This window comes from Manis pentadactyla, chromosome 12 (genome assembly GCF_030020395.1).
Source record: "Manis pentadactyla isolate mManPen7 chromosome 12, mManPen7.hap1, whole genome shotgun sequence".
Lineage (NCBI taxonomy): Eukaryota > Metazoa > Chordata > Mammalia > Pholidota > Manidae > Manis > Manis pentadactyla.
Window position 1 is genome coordinate 65,961,410 of NC_080030.1, and position 19,171 is coordinate 65,980,580.

General features: G+C 35.4%; 1 protein-coding gene and 1 non-coding gene across 3 annotated transcripts in view; both read right to left on the reverse strand.

Moving 5' to 3' along the window:
- The window catches only part of NKAIN2 (sodium/potassium transporting ATPase interacting 2), a 1,083,024-nt gene that overhangs the window by 989,917 nt on the left and 73,936 nt on the right, over positions 1-19,171 (reverse strand). The window lies entirely within an intron of this gene.
- LOC118921833 (U2 spliceosomal RNA) lies at positions 11,338-11,528 on the reverse strand. Its single transcript, XR_005028530.2, has one exon. It is a non-coding gene; the product is annotated as a U2 spliceosomal RNA (small nuclear RNA).

The window sequence follows — 19,171 nt, forward strand, 5'->3', positions numbered from 1 at the left end:
TTATTGGAGGAAAGATTTTTGCATTTTTTTTAACTAAAAAATAAGCTTCCAAAGATGTCCCTCAAACACACTGACAGTCATAAACCTGGTCTGAATATTGAATAAAAAATAAATTCCATTTAAATAAAGCATCACATAATTATTAAAGTCAGTTCAAAACAATATATAGAACATTTTGCATTCAAATTCATCCACAGCCCCTCTAAATAATTTACTTCAATACATTTTACATAGACTCAAAGATAATCCTTGAAAACCAAAATGAAATTGTTTCTCCTATTTGAAAGAGTTCGAGAGAAATTTTTTTCAGTGTTGAAAAAGGAAACATGTTATCTATTCAACACTGTATCCAAAGCAGTGATTTCTTCCATAATTAATGGCCAACATGCCAGCAGAATGCCTTATATCTGAGTTTACTGAATAATGACATAAATATGTATATAAAAAAATCTTATTTCTTAAATTTATAAATTATCAATTTTACTATGAAAAAACTTAATCCAAGAATTAACATTAAAAAACATGATGTGATTAGTCTTTGCGAGTAGTGGAAATTATCAATTATGTATGTTAGCAACATGAAAAATTTTTAACAATCTCCTTAAATTATGAAAAAAAGCTGCAGAGTCTCTGCATTCTGTACATAAATATAATTTGGCAAATGAAAGTTAATCCAAAATGTTAAATACAGTAGTTTCTATTTTAGTAATGGAGTATAATTGAATTTTAATATTATGGATAACAGTAATAGCAATATTGAATTTAAGCACAAAAGATCTTATTAAAGATCTACACAATACATCTAAAAGTACCCTACTCATTCCAGCTCTCTTTTGTATGACAGAAGGTCTATATACAATCTAATATATCTATGTTTTTATTTCATACATACATCTATATGTATATCATGATAGTGGTTTATAGAATAAAACATCAATCTCATTATTCTGTCATATTAGTCACTACAGAACTAGTCTAATATGATTCACGCTTGGAACTGCATTATATACAAAATGCACAAATAGGGAACAGTTTTAAATGGGCATACATAAAACAGATTCTTAAAAAACTTCATTAAGAAAGAAACATAACAAGATCCAAGATGGTGATGTGAGAGGTGAGACAGAGAATTCCTAGCAAAACTGCATATAGTGTGAAAAGATAGTTAAAACAACTAGCCCTAAAACAGCAACAGGAAAGAAGACTGCACCAGACTGCATACACCTGGAGAACAGAGCAGACCTCACAAAACAGGGTAATGTATGAAAGCCTTGATCTGGCAGGACCCAAGACCTTCTCCCACCCCAGCTCATTGGTGGAAGGAAGAGAAATGGAGTGGGGAGGGGTTGGAGGCCTAGAACTGCTGAACACCCAGCCCTGGAGGTCGGCTTTGGAACACAAATCTACATTGTGTGGTGCTCTGGAGGTTGGTGGGGTTGAGGAGCTGGGACAGGCGCAGTGCTTGAGAGACTGAGATTCTGCCCATTTCTGGAGGAAGGGGATCCACATCTGGCTGCTCTGGGACAAAGGAAAGGCAGGTGGTCTGAGAGGTTTCCTAGCAGGGAGAGGACTGCTGAAGGGATGGGGTTTGCAAGAAGCTTGCTACTCTGAAGAAGGGATAGGTGGACAAGGCTGTCTGGGCAAACTCTGCCCAGCAGGTTGGGAACTTTGAGGAGCTTCAGGGTCTCCATCCCCCTGGCTGCCTACTCAGCTCTGAGGCCCCCTTTGTGACATGCAGCCTGTTGCGCCTTCCTCCTGGCCTGCCAGCATCTACTCACAAACTGGCAGTCACTGTGCTGGCGTCAGGCCAGCCACACAAAGGCCCCACCTACAACGGCTAGAGATGCCAAGCACAGAGGCTTATACCTGTATGCTCAGCCCACTGGCTCTGATACTGGATACACACACTGCAGCCATAATCAGGAAACAGCTCTTTCTTCCCCCAAGGAACCAGCAATACTCCCCTATGACCACCAACCTCACACTAGGGATTGAGCAGCTCCAGAGACTAGAGCTTCTGGGCACTAGAGGGCACCACACAGAATTATGAAACGTCAAAGGAACATGGTTCAGACCAAAATCTCACAAACCCCAGAAGAAGGGCCAAATGAAACCAAACTCAACAATCTTCCTGAAAGAGAGTTCAAAATAGAAATCATAAACATGCTCATGGAGAAATGTTTCCATGAGCAGAAAAATATTCAAGAACTCAGGAATGAATTTAAAACGCAGATTCAATCACTGAGAAATCTGGTATCTGAAATGAAACATACAATGGAGGGATTTAAAAGAAGATTAGATGTAGTAGAAGAGATGGTAAATAGAATAGAAATTAGAGAAGAGGAATACAAAGAAGCTGAGGCACAGAGAGAAAAAAGGATTTCTAAGAATGAAAGCATATTGAGAGAACTGTGTGACCAATCCAAACGTAACAATATCCACATTATAGGGGTAGCAGAAGAAGAAGAGAGATAAAAAGGGATAAAAAGTGTTATTGAGGAGGTCATTGCTGAAAACTTCCCCAGTCTGGGAAAGGAGACAGTCTCTCAAGCCATGGAGGTGCACAGATCTCCCAATACAAGGGACCCAAGGAAGACAACATCAAGACATATAATAATTAAAATGACAAAAATCAAGGATAAAGACAGACCTTTAAAAGCAGGTAGAGAGAGAAAAAAGGTCACATACAAAGGAAAACTCATCAGGCTATCATCAGATGTCTCAACAGAAACCTTACAGGCCAGAAGGGAGTGGCACGATATATTTAATGCAATGAAGCAGAAGGGCCTTGAACCAAGAATACTCTACCTGGCAAGGTTATTATTTAAATTTGAAGGAGGGATTAAACAATTTTCAGATAAGCAAAAGCTGAGAGAATTTACCTCCCACAAACCACTTCTACACTGCATTTTGGAGGGACTGCTATAGACAGAAGCATTCCTAAGGCTAAACAGATGTCACCAGGGGAAATAAAACCACAGCAAAGTAGAACAATTAATTACTAAGAAGATGCAAAATCAAATCAACTACCCCGAAAGTCAATAAAGGGACAGACAAATAGTACAGAATATGATACCTAAGATAGAAAGAATGGTGTAGGAAAAAGAACCTTTAGGTGGAATTTGTAATAGCATACAAAGTGAGTTAAATTAGACTGTTAGATAGTAAAAGAATTACCCTTGAATCTTTGGTAACCACGAATCTAAAGCCTGAAATGGCAATAAGTACCTATCTATCGATAATTATCCTAAATATAAATGGTCTGAATGCACCAATCAGAAGACATAGAGTCACTGAATGGAAAAAAAAACAAGACCCATCTATATGATGCCTACAAGAGACTCACTTCAAACCCAAAGAAATGCACAGACTGAAAGTAAAGGGATGGAAAAAGAAATTTAATGCAACTAATAGGGAGTAAAAAGCAGGAGTTACAGTACTTGTATCAGACAGATTAGACTTCAAAACAAAGAAAGTAACAAGAGACAAAGAAGGACACAACATAATGATAAAGCGGTCACTCCAAAAAAAAGGATATAACTATTATAAATATCTATGCATCCAACACAGGATCACCTACATATGTGAAACAAATACTAACAGAATTAAAGGGGGAAATAGAATGAAATGCATTCATTTTAGTAGACATCAACACACCACTCACTCCAAAGGACAGATAAACCAGACAGAAAATAAGTAGAGACAGAGACACTGAACAAAGTAGATGGACCTAATGGACATCTACAGAACACTTCACCCAAAAGCAACAGGATACACATTCTTCTCAAGTGCACATGAAACATTTTCAAGAATAGATCATATACTAGGCCACAAAAAGAGCCCGAGTAAATTTAAAAAGATTGAAATTGTACCAACCAGCTTCTCAGATCACAGAGGTATGAAACTAGAAATAAATTACACAAAGAAAATGAAAAAGCCCACAAACACATGCAGGCTTAATAACATGCTCTTGAATAATCAATGTATCAATGACCAAGTAAAAACAGAGATCAACAATATATGGAGACAAATGACAACAATAATTCAACACTGCAAAATCTGTGGGATCCAGAGAAGGCTGTGCTAGGAGGGAAGTATACTGCAATACAAGTTTATCTCAGGAAAGAAGAACAATCCCAAATGAACAGTCTAAACTCACAATTAATGAAACTCGAAAAGAAAGAACAAATGAGGCCCAAAATCAATAGAAGTAGGGACATAAGAAAGATTAGAGCAGAAATAAATAAAATTGAGAAGAATAAAACAATAGAAAGAATCAATGAAAGCAGGAGCTGGTTCTTCAAGAAAATAAACAAAATAGATAAACCTCTAGGCAGACTTATCAAGGAAAAAAGAGAGTGTATACACATAAACAGAATCAGAAATGAGAAAGGAAAAATCACTATGGACACCACAGAAATACAAAGAATTATGAGAGAATACCATGAAAAATTATATGCTAACACACTGGATAACCTAGAAGAAATAGACAACTTTCTAGAAAAATACAACCTTCCAAGGTGGACCCAGGAAGAAAAAAAAAAATCTGAATAGACCAATTACCAGCAAGGAAACTGAACTGCTAATCCAAAAACTACCTAAGAACAAAACTTCTGCACCAGATGGTTTCACGGCTAAATTTTATCAAACATTTGGAGAAGACCTAATACCCATCCTCCTTAAAGTTTTCCAGAAAGTAGAAGAGGAGGAAATACTCAGAAACTCATTCTTCAAGGCCAACATCACTCTAATACCAAAACCACACAAAGACACCACAAAAAAAGAAAACTAAAGACCAATATTGCTGAAGAACATAAATACAAAAATACACAACAAAGTATTAGCAAACCAAATTAAAAAATACATCAAAAAGATCTCCATCATGATCAAGTGGGATTCATCCCAGAGATGTAAGGATGGGAAAACATTTGGAAATCCATCAACATCATCCACCACATCAGCAAAAACAACAACAAAACCCACGTGATTATATAGATGCTGAAAACGCATTTGACAAAATTCAACATCCATTCATGATAAAAACTCTCAAAAAAATGGGCATACAGGGCAAGTACCTCAATATAATAAAGTCCATATATAACAAACCCACAGCCACCACTACTCTTAACAGTGAGAAGCTGAAAGCTTTTCCTTTAAGATCAGGAACAAGACAAAGATGCGCACTCTCCCCACTTTTATCAACATAGTTCTGGAGGTCCTTGCCATGGCAATCAGACAACACAAAGAAAAAAAAGGCATCCAGATTGTAAGGAAGAAGTCAAACTGTCACTATTTGCAGATTATATGATATTGTATATAAAAAACCCTAAAGAATTCACTCCAAAAATACTAGATCTAATATCTGAATTCCATAAAGTTGCAGGATAAAAAATTAATACACAGAAATCTGTGGCATTCCTATACACTAACGATGAACTGGCAGCAAGGGAAATCAGGAAAACAATTCCATTCACAATTGCAACAAAAAGAATAAAATACCTAGGAATAAACCTAACCAAGGAAGTGAAAGTCTTATACTCTGAAAACTACAATACACTCATGAGAGAAATTAAAGAAGATACCAATAAATGGAAACACATCCAGTGCTCATGGATAGGAATAATTAATATTGTCAAAATGGCCAACCTGCCTAAAGCAATCTATACATTCAGTGCAATCCTTATCAAAATACCAACAGCATTCTTCAATGAACTAGAGCAAATAGTTCTAAAATTCATATGGAAAGACAAAAGACCCCCAAATAGCCTAAGCAATCCTGAGAAGTGAGAATAAAGTGGGGGGAATTACTCTCCCTGAGTTCAAGCTCTACTACAAAGCTACAGTAATCAAGACAATTTGGTACTGGCACAAAACAGATCCCAAGACCAATGAAACAGAATAGAGAGCCCAGATATAAACCCAAGCACATAAGGTCAATTAATACACGATAAAGGAGCCATGGATATACAATGGGGAAATGACAGCCTCTTCGACAACTGGTGTTGGCAGAACTGGACAGCTACATGTCAGAGAATGAAACTGGATTATTGTCTAACCCCATACACAAAAGTAAACTCAAAATGGATCAAAGACCTGAATGTAAGTCACGATACCATAAAACTCTTAGAAAAAAACACAGGAAAAAATCTCTTGAACATAAACATGAGGAACTCCTTCATGAACGTATCTCCCTGGGAAAAGGAAACAAAAGCAAAAAAGAACAAATGGGACTACATAAACTAAAAAGCTTCTGTACAGCAAAGGACACCATCAGTAGAACAAAAAGACATCTTACAGTATGGGAGAATATATTCATAAATGACATATCCACTAAGGGGTTGACAACTCAATTATATAAAGAGTTCATGCACCTCAACAAACAAAAGGCAAATAAGCCAATTAAAAAACGGGCAGAGGAGCTGAACAGACAGTTCTCCAAAGAAGAAATTCAGATGGCCAACAGGCACATGAAAAGATGCTCCACATCGCTAATTATCAGAGAAATGTAAATCGAAACCATAATGAGATATCACCTCACACCAGTTAGGTTGGCCAATATCCAAAAGGCAAACAACAACAAATGTTGACAAGGATGTGGAGAAAGGGGAACCCTCCTACACTGCTGGTGGGAATGTAAAATAGTTCAACCATTGTTGAAGGTAGTCCTCAAAAAACTAAAAATAGAAATACCATTTGACCCAGGAATTCCACTTCTAGGAATTACCCTAAGAATGCAGGAGTCCAGTTTGAAAAAGACATATATACCCCTACGTTTATTGCAGCACTATTTACAATAGCCAAGAAATGTAAACAACCTAAGCATCCATCAGTATATGAATGGATAAAGACGTGGTACATATACACAATGGAATATTATTCTGCCATAAGAAGAAAACAAATTCTACCACTTGCAACAACATGGATGGAGCTAGAGGGTATTATGCTCAGTGAAATAAGCCAGGTGGAGAAAGACAAGTACCAAATGATTTTATTCATCTGTGGAGTATAAGAACAAAGAAAAACTGAAGGAACAAAACAGTAGCAGAATCACAGAACCCAAGAATGGACTAACAGTTACCAGAGGGAAAGGGATTGGGGAGGATGGGTGGGAAGGGATGGATAAGGGGGAAAAGGGGGCATTACGATTAGCACACATAATATGGGGTGGGGGGCATGGGGAAGGCAGTGTAACACAGAGAAGAGAAGTAGTGATTCTATAGCATCTTATTATGCTGATGGACAGTGACTATAATGGGGTATGTGGTGGGGACTTGATAATAGCGGGAGCCTAGTAACCATAATGTTATTCATGTAATTGTACATTAATGATAACAAAATTAAAAAAAGAAAGAAAGAAAGAGAGAGAGAGAGAGAGAAAGAAAGAAAGAAAATGCATTTTCTATGCAATTGGTTAGATAATATCTCTTTACAGAGTTAAAGCCAACCTAGTCTGCTACTGGGCAATCCAAATTATGACAATAGATACACTACATCAGGTTTCGCTGTCTATGGCCTCATTTCATTTCACATACTATATTGCTTGTCCTTTTGCCCTCTTTGGGTTCCCATTCAGTGGTCAGAAGAGATGAAACCATTCTTCATATACACAAACTTGCTTCTATTTTTCTGACTCATTCTTTAGGCTGAAATCCCAAGCCACAGCCTACTCAGCACACTATTAGCAGTCCCTGTTGGGCTTTTTTCTTGCTCACAGCCCTGCCATCCTTTAATGTGACTTTGATGGACGTCTGTGGGAATCAAATCCGGTAATTGTTTTCATTCACACTAAAGCTGACTACAAAGCACTTCAAACAGAAATATTTACCATTCTGTCAAAGATAACTTTTTACATTAAAATAGGGATTGAAAATGCAAAATGAGGTGGAAAAAATATCAATGTAAATATCTTTATTGCCCAAAGTTATATTTGCTGAAAACCACCCCTTCAACCTTTGATTGAATCCATGTGATTCAACAAAAGCACACCAAGACATATTTACATAAGCACCATTTTTAATCCTCCAAGTTCCAATTAACTGGCAGTTTTAAACAAGGGCAATGATAAACTTTCTGTGCTTCCGTCTTTTTAGGTTTCTTTTTAATACACTGAAGCCCAAATTTTCCTTATCAAATATGCAGTCTTTGAGTAAAATGGTTGACGGTGTTTGCTAGAGCATCACCGAATTCCATTCTCTCCTTCACGAGTAAGGGTGAAGAAGTGATGTGTGGCATTTCTAGACCTGGAATGCTCCCCCTTTTCTATCTTTCCTATTCCTTCTAGAATATTGAGGTGCCCATGCTCCAGTTGTGACTATGCCATTAGGTGACTGTGAAAAGACAAGGCTGAAAGAATCTCAGTCCCTAAACGATCACAAGTAGCTAGGATGAGCTAACATCCTGGACCTTTCCCTTCAATAATACTACATGAGCAATAAGAATTTATATGTTCTTAAAGTATTGTATTTCAGGGCAATTTAGCCTTGACCCTAATATAAGATGGGGTGGGACAGGGCAGAAAGGACAAAATATGAATTTATGCATTTCAGATTAACTATGCCCTTTGTTTTTATGTATTTGTTAAAAGATCATCATGCTTCTTAAATAGACACATGTATCTGAGCAACAGACATGAAGCATATTCAGAAAAAAGTGTTTGGATTATTTGTATTGAGTTCTATTTGATTTTGAACTGATAGCATAATTGTGATGACTTTTTAGCACCAACAGTTTTCAACCCAGTTCCCAAGAAGTAAGCCAAGGTCTAGAAAAGGAATATATTTAATATAAATTCTCAGTAAGAGTACATGTAATAGTATATACTATTGCTTTTGTAAGTTTTAGAGGTTAAAAGATGGAAATAACAGAGCCTCCTAGAAAAAAAAAAACATTCAAACAATTTCAGCAATACAACGGGAAAAAAAAGGCACAATAGGAGAATGTAGAAAGAGGCATTATCCCTACTAGTGAGCTCAACAAAGGTTTCCACGGAGGAGTTGTTCTGAAATGAAGTCTGACTGATGGTCTGCTAGGTAGGCAAAGATATGCTTGCATCTTATGGAGCTGGTGGCGAGGGCATGGGGAGGAAGGATGAAGGAGGGACATCACAGGTCCACAAGGAGAAAGAGGGAAAAAAGAGAAAAAGAGGGATAAGACATGAAGGAAAAAAAGAAGCAAATACAGATCTCAGTCTACAGACTCAGTCACAACCTACTACCTTCCCATCAATTTGGTACCAAACCTGTAACTTCATAATATTGTTCAACAAAGTAACACTTGTTGCCACTAAAAATGGATTGTAGCTGTGTCGGAATATTTTTTGCATATATTCTGTATCCATCTAAATTCTGATTATAGATGAATGGAATGTCTTGTAAAATACAAGCAATCCAAATTCAATAAAACATTAAAGCAGCAGCCACCATGACCTGGTAAGGAATATCCCAGTAATACAAAGAGCATTTAACATTAGAAACATACTAATCAAATATAACACAGTAACAGGTCAAAGAAAAAGTGACAAATTCAGTACGACCTTAGAAGACATTTAATAAAACTTAATATACATTCTTGATTTTAAATACAGTTCCTAGGAAAAGAGAAACTAAAAAAAAAGTATGGTTATTTTTAATAATATTAGACCCATAGCATACTAAAAGAGAGAATAAAATGTGCATTCCCAATAAAATCAGGAACTAAACAAAAATACTTTTTCATTGTTTTGTTTAATAACCTTCTAGAAATTTTAGCCAATGTCATCAGACATGAAATAGAAATAAGAGGTATCAGAATGAGAAGATAATGTTGCTTATATTTTCAGGTAATTTTTATGCCAGGAAATACAAGAAAAACAAATGAAAAAATATACACATATGTTTAAATCACAAGAAAAGAGGACAAATTAAAATTACAAGCAGTAATGTTTATCCTATAAATATGCAAAATCAGTTAAAGAAAAAAATCAAGTAAGTCCCAGTACAAACAGCTATAAAATCGCAAGTCATCTAAAATTTTCAAGCAAAAAACAATGGGGAAACATAGATTAGTAAAATATGATTTTATGAAAGACTAAACATTTTTTACAAGTATAGAGAAATAACCCATACTTTGGTTTGGAAGGCAAGTATGAGCAGACTTCTAGAAATAGCAATAATTTCCAGTAAAGTTTAATTGGATTCCAGGGAGAAAAATAGTTAGGGATTTTAGCAGTATTTACCTGGTAGGCTAAATTAACAAAGACTAGCTAAACATAACAGAAAAAATAACTGGAGGATTTATATATCCATACACTGAAACCACTAAAACAATATGTTCTATATAACAATTAACAGAACAGCAGAATAACTAAAGAGATTTGCCCTACAACTTCCTGTAGGCATATGTAAACTTGGTGTGTACTAACAACAACATAATAAAAACAATCTCACAAAATAAATTTCATGAAGGGTTAGATTATTCAACAAACGATGCTAGGGAATTTGCTAATAAACAAAATCCTATTTTAGAGTCTCCAAAATTAGGTCAAATAAATTCTACATGTATTAAATTTTTAAATAGAGCTATAGAAGACAAGTAAATGCTTTTGACACTTTAAAAGTCTCATAACCCATAAAAACATGAAATACAATCACAAAGGCAAAGGCAAATAGCTTTAAGTATATATACCTTAAAACATCTACCTAACAAGAATGTTTTGGATAAAACTTAAAGCAAAGTTCAAGTAGAATAAAAATTTAAAGCAAGTATGAAAAAGATGTACTTAACTTGCAAATAAACAATTTAAATATTAATATCCCAATGAAAACACCATGAAGAATGGATAAAAAGATGGATTTGCAGTTCACAGAAGAAACACATATGTTATATGACAAAATGTTCAACCTCATCAATAATCAAGTAAGGCAAATTGAAACAAGCAAATTATATTTGAAAAAATACAGAAAATTGGCAAGAATTAACAAAACATATATTTTTGCATATAGGAAGTTATTTGATGACATGTAAAAAGGACCTTTATGTGTTCATATATTTTAACAAAATAATTCTATCATAGGAATTTATGCTAAGGAAAAATCAGAAATGCTGTTAAATATGTTTATGTAAAACTCTATTCATTTCAGCATCATTTATTATTGTAGAACAATCTGAGAATCTAAGAATTATGGAAATGACCCAAATGCCCCACACATAGGTGAATGGGTAAAATATATTATGATATGAAAAATATAATGCGGTCATCAAATTTTCCAGTGAACCTGTAATTATATGGAAAAGGAGGATACAAAATATTATAAACATTATGATCTCAAATTCTTTTCTTTTTTCTTTATTCCTCCGTGAGAGCAGTATATGGCTCCTAGAAATATTGCAATACCAGGTTGATCTGTGGAGTGGACGGACCAAGCTCCAATTCCATCTCCTAGTTTCAAAAATCCATTTAACTTATTGTCCTCAGATAGAAAATTTATCAGATATTAAACTGCTAAGAACAGATACTGCACTTGATCTTAGCCAAAAGACCAAGAAGAAATGTGACCTCAAATTCTTATATATATTCTTATATATATATATATATATGTATATATATATACATATATATATATTCTTATATATATGTGTGTATATATATGCACACTCACACACACACACACACACGTATGTATTAAGAGGAAATATCAAAGAATTACTAAATAATGGTATTAGTAGTTGTCTTCTGGCAGTGGGAATACAAGATGTTATTTTCTTCTTCACTTTATATATTTTCCAATTTTCTGTAGTAGGCATATTTTTATAATCAGAAAAGCCAATATTTCTATATACCTAAATTTTATAAACCTTTTTCAGTGTAATGTTGTTGTATCTCATTATAATGAGAATCAATAATTCTGAAAAAATACATTTCTAGAGCAATAAGCATTTTTAAATTGCATTAATATTTTGTTTCTAAGAAATTATTTCACTTAGTGCTAAAATAAGTGTATTAGGAACTATGCATACTCACATGCCTGATGAAATACATTCAGAAATTATGGCATACAATCTCCACTGTCCCTTAATTTTGCCTTTTCCCAGCCAGGGCTGTCACCAGGTGGGCGTACTTCTGGAATTAGGGTCCAGCATTCAAAGGCAAGAGATTATTTATATAAATCAGAATATCTGGAAATTCTGAATCTATTGAGAAACAGATACAGTACAATACAATCACATGACAAACTTGGATTTATGAACGTAGCCCAAGTTATAGCCACAACACAAAAGGGAAAGAATGCAGGATGAATAGCTAGATGTTCTCCATGGCAGAAAAGCAAGTATCCAGCAAGCAGTACTGATGGCCACACAACAAGTCCATGTTAAAATCTGGGACAAAACAGTCTTTCTGACAATGAAATTGGCATCAATAAGATAATGCATTCCTTTGGAGAATTTTCTTGAAAGGAGCAGATGGCATGATATGAGGAAAATTTTTCTTGCTCCTCCTGTATGTCAAAAAATTATTTTAACCAAACAAAATTTATAAACAGGAAAAAGGCAGAAATTATGAAATACAAAGAGGATCTGGATGAATAGCATGCATTTACGTACACATAACTCCTGTACATAATGAAAAGTAAAGCAGTGTTGCTTGGTAAGTACAGACATAATGGAAGGTCACAGACTGGCCCTACCATCCACTCACTCTCCTGTCATACACCTAGGAGACATTATTGACTTCACCCTTTCCTCAGCCCCTTAACTATTCCCCATCAATATGGTTGCCAACTGTACTCCAAATAATTTTCAGAATATACCTCTCTCCAACTCCAGTAACATCTCTCAGTTAAGACTGGAGAGATGCCCTCCTAACATGGGCAGTATGGTTTAGGAAGAGAGAGAGGCCCTGGGCAAGTCAAGGGAAGCTAGAGGCCAGATCCTATGGGCAGCTGTGAAAAGAGGTTAAGCAGAAGCAAAACAGCTAGATTCTAGGAAAATTAACTGAAGGCAAAACAGAACATGATTTCTAACTGGTTCATTTCTGTTAGATTCAGGATGGGGAACAAAGGTGACCTACAGTTACTCTAGAGTTCCTTATGCACTCATTAGCAGGCTAAAAATCACGCTCATTGGTGCCAGGACAGTCCCAAGGCAGACCATATCAGGACAAGAGGGCGTAACTCCTAACCCTCCCCATTCCAAGAAAACACCACCCACCCTGATGAATATTCCTTTGAATCCCTGCCCAAAAGCAAGCTAAACCTTTCGTAAGAATTCAAGAGACACCCCAGTGCTGCTCCCCTCTCAAGCATGTGCACACTTCCTCCTTGAATGTGTACTTTCACTTTAATAAACAACCCTTTGCTTGCACCTATTCAACCTGCTAGTGAATTCTTTCTCTATCAGAGTTGAGAATGCTCTCCTGGGTTGAGGTCTTACCTAGTACACAGGGACACTGCCCCAGATTGGATTTACTTCTACACATTTTCCCTCTCTCTACTCTTGCCACCAATTTCCATAAAATTTTCACAGGAATCTTCCAAAATATACAGTGGATCATGTCACTGCCCTGCCTAAAACTCCAGTGGCTTCCCATGACTCTTAAGGCAGGAAAACACAAAATCCATGTCCATAGCTTTCATGATTAGGCCTTAAGTAACTCTGAACCTCATCTCTTCTGTTTGCTCTGACACCTCCTTCTTTCAGATCTTCTAGCACACCAAGCTTACTCCTTTGCACCTGAATTCCTTCTTCCGGAGGTAAATTCTCCCCCAGATGTCCCATGCTTGACTCATTTTTATCATCCATGCCTTAGCTTAATATTTAATATTACCTTTTCAGTGCGGTCTCTGTAGGGCACCCAATTATTTATCTGGTACTCTATTATCACTTCATCCCATTTTATTCTCTTCACAGTTGTTCTCATTAGCTGATATTCTTATTTTACTCATTATTTATTCATTTTCTCTCCCAATAGAGTATCTGCACCCTAAGAGTAAAGATCTTATCAATTAGTTCAAAGTATTAACTCCAGCACCAAAAGTAGTACCTAGCACAAGCTAAGTCAACAAATACCTGAGGGAATTAAGAAGATGTTCCTGAAGACACCTATGACATAGGAATATAAGGCTGTCCAGCAATAACCTAAGTGGTATAATATGGATTCACTTCTTGGAGAGGTAAAATATTACAGAGTCCTATAATTGATTGTGCTTACCTTTTAGACAATTCTGATAAAGTGGTCAGCACTTATAAATATCTTTAAGTTTGTTTTATTACTCCATAATTGAATAAAGAAGTGAAGTGATTTAAGGGCAATGAGTGTCTGACTGAGACAAGTAATCTCACTTTCAGCATGCCTAATGAAGATCATCTTTGTGTCAGATGTACTGGGGCCATAAGACCCATGCTTCTTATCAGCTATTTTTTACAAAATAACGTGGCAGCTGCAGCCAGTGGCCTGCCCACTTCACCACTTTGTGTCTTTTCACAGCAGAGTCACTCGGGCTGCTGGATCTCACTCTGCTGCAGGCCACTGAGAGCCTGGCAATTTATGTCCTCCTGGGGCTGTCCTTAAGCACTGCCAAAAGGGTGCTGGGGTGCAAACAATTCCTCCCTGGCTACTGTTGAGAATAACCAAAGGTGGGAGGCAGTCTCTCTAAAGTTATCTCATGGGACCACCCTCAATACCACACCTTTGGCCCCTTTCCAGGACACTTCCTCTCTTTTCTAAGTTTTTCCTAGGAACACTTCCTAATAAATTGTTTTCTCATGAATCCTCATCTCAGGGTCTGCTTCTGACGAACTCAATGTAAGTCAAATAACATAAGCGGAAAAAAACAAAAGATTACACATAGCTGGAACTGTTGGTGATGCTACGAAAACAGTCCAGCACTGTGTGTGTGCATTCAGGGAATAATGTGAGTAGCTTAAAAAAAAGTTGAATTGGGAATGGACATGTTAAAAGCAGAAGATTGTGAGAAACATGAAAAGTCAAGGATTCACTCTACTTTCAAGAGAAGGAAACATAAACTATAGATGATGCATTACGGTATGTTTTATAAGAGACTATGACAAAGAAATTAATGGATTAACATTCAAAGAAAGACTGTGCCTTATTAATAAAAATACAGGCAACAAAAAGGCATTTATATGTTTTTAATTAAGTGGAATGTTTATTTAATTTTTTAAAAATAAGAATGACACCAGACATTTGAACAGCAATAGTAGAAGCTAGATGACACAGAAGAAATATTTTCAAAATCCTTAGGGGAAATTATTTCCATACTATAATTTATACTCGGGCTACTATTAATTGTGAGTAGAACAAACACTCAGACATGAAAACATCTTATTTTTCATGCAAACTTTTTCCAGGAAGCTCTTGGATGTGTGTTCTTTATGAGAGGATCAAGTAAGCAGGAAGAATATACATGGCACTCCACTGGCAGGACACAGTTGAAGAAAGGAGGCAAAGAGGGTCTCTGGGAGGTGCAGGTGACAGAAGACGGCTCTGAGGCTGACTTAGCAACCAGTGCAGACTATGGCCAGGACAGACGCTGCAGCAAAGCCTCTCTAAGAGGATGGACCTGGGAGGACACCCAAAGTTTCAGAATGTGTTGCAAGGAAATTTATATTTCTGAAGAAGTATTTGGAGATAAAAATAGTAAAAAATAAAATAAAATAAATAACAACAAAGATAATTATTAACTAAAAGGAACAAAATGCATAAAATAAACATTCATTGTACAACTGTAAATAGCACTTTAGAGTCACAATAACATAGGCACTGAATATTTATCTAACCAACACTGTATTTGGAAAGTTGGGAGAATCAAAAGTGTACATAATGAAGGCATACAAGAGCCAAATACTGGTTAATTATAGTGGGAAATTAATAATGTCTAAAATCGAAAAATCTTGACATAACAACATTAACACATTCCTTAAACATATGGAAGCCAATATCAAAAGAAATAGCTAGAAGAGTTGAAAATAGTTGCTTCTAAGGATTCAGAAATGGGACTAAAGAGGTGAGAAAAAAGACTTGAGTTTAGGTACATATGTAGCTGGCAAAATGAAACATTAAGAAAGAGAAAAAAGAGCTTTGGGCAACTTCTCTCTCATCTAATATTTGAGCATTAAATATTTATTTACATCCACTGGAAAGAGTAGAATATTTTCTAATATAGCTGATTAATTCAAACAAGGAATCCTACAGGGCACTAATCAATGGGTAAGGCTTTGGATAAGGTGATCTGAAAGAGAAACTCAACATCTCCAAATAACAATACAGTAATACCTAATATTTATCCAGCAACAATGCATATATTATTTAATTCTCACAGCATCCTCTCGAGGTCAGTACTACAATTGTCCCCATATTACAGAGAAGGAAGCAAAGGTTTAGAGAATGTCAATATTTGGTTAAAGTCTCACACTCAGAAAGTGGCAGCAACAAAGTTTTTGTTCTATCTAATGGGAATGTTTGTTCTCCAGAAATGTAAATGGCTCACTGTACTACCTCCTTCAAGTCTTTGTACAAATCTTACCATCTTAGAGAAGTTCCCTGATCACCCTATTGGAAAATGGAAATCAATTCTATCCCCATCCCCCTATCCCCCCCCACACACACACATTCCCTAACTCCTGGGTGCTTATGTATATTCTCCACAGCATTTCTCCATCTGAAATACAATGTTCATTTTTTTACATTGTTTATGTCTGTCTCATCAATTAAATGTAAGCTTCATAAGAACAAGGATTTTTGTCTCTTTTCTTATCTGTCATATCCTCACTGTTCAGATGAGCATCTGGCACATAATAGAGTCAAAAAAAATAATTATTGAGTTCACTGAAAATTCATGAATCTAGAATCTGAGCTCTTCATCACCACTATATTATACTGCCAACTCTAGTTAGTCATTGTAAAATGTTGTAGAGATTATCAGGTTCTGTCAAAACACTTTCTTTCAATTTGTCATAAAAAGACAACATGGATGAAAACACTTGTAAGGAAGATGAGACCCTACTAATATTCCATAAACATAGCACCTCTCCTTCTTATGTAAAATACGGCATATAACACTGTCTTAAAAGTTAGTAGATTTACTTTTGTTTTCACCAGGGCTATCTTTTAAAATATTATTTTATATGATATTCTACATTATTAAAAATAATTATTAAAATTATTTTAAAATATTTTCCTGATAACCAACCATAAGTAAATGCCCTCTTGTGACAAATGGAAGCCATGGGTAGAAAATAAACCATTTGTGGGGGGAGGTTCGGGTTAGTAAACTTAATAGAAAAATATGTTACCCCAAAGGCCTCCCAACAGAAAGCACTTGAAATTGCAGCCATTCAAGAAATGGATATGAATTGAATTAAGTGACTTAAGATGTGGCCCTATAGATGCTTACCTATGTGCATTGTTCATCTCCCCCTTAATAACAGGGGGATTATTATGTTCTTCCTGTTACTTCTGTGTACAAACAGTGGCTCAGAACTGATAGAAGATTCAAAGCAATAATTTAACTTTCAAATCAATTTGCAAATGCATGAATTTAGCATTCTAGAATGTGATATAACGATTGAAGAAGGGAATCCACTGATTCTGTTTTTGGACTAAAAGATAAAGAAATCTATAATCTTTTCCAGATTTTACAGCTACAAATAGCTGATGGGCAATGCAATAACCCCAGTAGTTTACTTCTTCATCCTGAACATACTGAGAGCTCTCTGATAAGAGATCAGTTAAGGGCTAGGAATGGGCAAGTTTAGAGCTATTAAATGGGTACAGTCACTGGGTTTAAGGACAAAGATGTTTGGTTTCCCTTTTGCTGAAAGCATGTATCTCTGTTTTTCAACTTGTCTTTAAAGTGGTTTAGATTTAGCATTAAATGAATTAACTCTTCAAGATCTTCTAGCTCTTTGGAAATTTAGGATTTAAAGACCAATCAATTACAGATTTTATTTGGGACAGGAAAATATGCCCTGATAAATTGTCATACTTATTTAGTAGGTAATTTTCTTTCTTTTCTTTTGTCCTTTATTTGATTTTCTTTTAACTATTCACTACCTTCAAATGCAAACAAGGACTGACCAGATGTTTTCTGTAATTACCAATCATTACTATTATTTCCTAATTAGAGTTCTGAACACAAGGTATAGAGGGACATGTGGTGAAATAACTATTTCTACATAAAATGTGAAAGATCTTAAATGAAGAAACCAATGGGGTAATTTGATTTGTAATCAACTTTTCTCTATTTATATTAATATAATAGAAGTGAAGACACAGATACATAAATGTTTTTGAAATTGATTAATTTCTAAACCATTCTATATGTCTGTACACATTAATCAAATCAGTGCTATTATTAGCAAATTCTATATGCATGTTTTACTGGAAACCTCAACTTGGGACTACATCTTATTTGTAGTCAGAAAAAAATGGATTTATATTCATTTATAGCATTCAGAAAAATATTACAATCAGTTTAATTTTTAGAAAATCAATTAATAAGTAGTAAAACATGACTAATGGCAAACTAACAAGAAATAGATGTTCCTGCTGAACTTAATTTATATGCAATACATACATATATATATATATATATATATATATATATATATATATATATATATATACTCTTTCATTAATTTATTCCATCAGACAGTCATTTTTTCCTTCAAATCTTTACAGAAAATCTACTCAGTACAGCAGCCGGAGCAATGCTGGATAATAAGAGGTGCATGTGATATAACCTAGCCCCCAAAAAGCTCACAACCTCAATCAAGAAGCCTACAGTGCAGTAAGCCAACAATTAGAACCCAGTATAACAATGAATAATATAAGGATGCTCAAATACCACAAAAGCTCTCATTTGAACTATAGTGTGGAACAGGGGAAAGAAGCTGGGATGGAGTGAGCTTAGGAAAAGCTTCAGAGAAGAGGAAATGCTTGAGTTAAATCTTGAATAATAATGTTAAGGTGAAAATGTACATCTCGAATGGGGAATGGGTTATGCAAAGGTACACATTTTGGAATAGTATAAAACAACCTGGTAACCACAAATTTAATAACATGTTTTGAGTTGTACTTATACACCAGACATACTAATAAGAATTCATTTAACAACAATATTTTAAAGTATATTTTTATTCTCACATATTTATAAGAAAACAATGATTTAGAAGG